The sequence below is a fragment of the Trachypithecus francoisi genome, unplaced genomic scaffold (assembly GCF_009764315.1).
Source record: "Trachypithecus francoisi isolate TF-2019V2 unplaced genomic scaffold, Tfra_2.0 Lachesis_group4, whole genome shotgun sequence".
Lineage (NCBI taxonomy): Eukaryota > Metazoa > Chordata > Mammalia > Primates > Cercopithecidae > Trachypithecus > Trachypithecus francoisi.
This window is the reverse complement of record NW_022681469.1, coordinates 10,431,334-10,433,583: the sequence shown is the minus strand read 5'-3', so window position 1 is coordinate 10,433,583 and position 2,250 is coordinate 10,431,334.

Here is a 2,250-nt window from a genome sequence, read left to right as displayed (position 1 = left end):
TCTCACTGTGTGGATTTCATTCTTCTCAGTTAATTCTTTTATGTTTTCTGAGGATTTTTCTAGACGGAATTTCACTCTTGTCGCCCAGGCTGGAGTGCAATGGTGCGATCTCAGCTCCCTGCAACCTCTGCCTCCCGGGTTCAAGTGATTCTCCTGCCTCAGCCTCCCGAGTAGCTGGGATTACAGGTGCCTGTCACCACATCAAGCTAATTTTTGTATTTTTAGTGGAGATGGGGTTTCACCATGTTAGCCAGGCTAGTCTCGAACTTCTGACCTCAGGTGATCTGCCTGCCTCAGCCTCCCAAAGTGCTGGGAATACAGGCGTGAGCCACCACGCCCAGCCTTTTATGCTTTTTTAATGTCCCAGTTTAAACAAATGAAAATCATATGTTCGGTAAGGAGGCATGTCGGACAGGATGATCAGTGTTTAAGCACCTGAGGAAGGTACTTGCTGCTCGATTTTGCTGTGAACCTGCAAAGCTCCTCTCAAAAAGAAGGTCTGCTTTAAAAGGAGGGGTCTAGAACTGGGCTTTGTAAGACAGGTACGGTTTGCAAAGCCAGAAAGAAGGAGAGAAGAGCATTTAACAAATAAGGCAAGATGGACCCTAATCTCTTTGAACCCAGAGGGAAAGGCCCTGATGAGACCAGAAGGGGCTGGCACAGGGAGGAGCAGTGGGGACAGTGGAAAGAGCAGGTGCCTTGAGGTCCGCAGAGGAACTCAGACACAAGGTTTTAGATATTAAAAAGCCATTGCGCTTGAAGTGTGTTCTGGAAAGATGACCCGCTCTGGTGTGCTTGCTCATCTGCCCTGGCCAGGCCAACCCCAAGTCTTGGGCCTAGAGAGGTTCCTGAGGGCTGCCTGGGAGGGCCAGAGAGGAGTGAGCCAGAAAGGGGAGGGCCAGCAGGGCCGTCGCTGTGGAAGAACAACTAAGAGAGGACAGGCCCATGGGCTTGGTCCAGATGACAGCAGTACCCAGCCCTGTTCTAGGGAACTGAGGCCCGGTGGCCTTTCATCCCTTGGCACCAGGGATACCTGGTCAGCCCCCTCAGGGGAGGCAGAGCTCTCTAGACCTTAAAGAGCCTTTGGGGTGTTACAGGTTGACTTGCATCCCCCAAAAAGATATTTTGAAGTCCTAATCCCTGTACCTTATTTGGAAATAGGGAGCTAAAATGAGATCATTGGCTGGGCACGGTGGCTCACACCTGTAATCCCAGTACTTTGGGAGGCTGAGGTGAGCAAATTACCTGAGGTCAGGAGTTCGAGACCAGTCTGACCAACATGGTAAAACCCCGTCTCTACTAAAAATGCAAATATTAGCCAGGTTTGGTGGTGCATGCCTGTAATCCTAGCTACTCGGGAGGCTGAGGCAGGAGAATTGCTTGAACCCGGAGGATGGAGGTTGCAGTGAGCAGAGATCATGCCACTGCACTCCAGCCTGGGTGACAGAGTGAGACTCTGTCTCAAAAAAATAAATAAATAAAATGAGATCATTAGGGTGCGCCTTAGTCCAACGTGGCTGCTATCCTTATAAGAGGGAAATTTGCACACAAAGAGATGCACAGAGAAAAGACAGCCACATTGCAATAGAGACAGAATTGGAGTCATTTATCTTCAAGCCAAATAACCAAAGGTTGCTGCGAACCAACCACCAGACTCTTGGAGCAGGCCAGGACTGAGCCTCCCCCGGAGCTTCAGGGAGAACTGGCTTCTGCTGACGCCTTGGTTTTGTACTTCTGGTCTCCAGGACTCTCAGAGACCATATTTCTGGGTTTTTTTGTTTTTGTTTTGTTTTGTTTTGTTTTGTTTTGAGGCGGAGTCTCGCTCTGTCGCCCGGACTGGAGTGCTGTGGCCAGATCTCAGCTCACTGCAAGCTCCGCCTCCCGGGTTTACGCCATTCTCCTGCCTCAGCCTCCCGAGGAGCTGGGACTACAGGCGCCCGCCACCTCGCCCGGCTAGTTTTTGTATCTTTAGTAGAGACGGAGTTTCACCGTGTTAGCCAGGATGGTCTCGATCTCCTGACCTCGTGATCCGCCCGTCTCGGCCTCCCATATTTCTGTTGTTTTAAGCCCCACATTTTGCAGTTCGTTCTTTGAACAGGCCCTGCTTGGGAGTGCAAGCAGAGCCCCAGGGCAGCCCAGGGGACAGGGCACCAAGAGTGTGCATCTGGGCAGAAGCGTTTCTCAATTATGTGAGTGTTGGGAGAGCAGAGAGGAGACCTGCCCAGCTGCTGAGAGGCTGATCCCCAAATG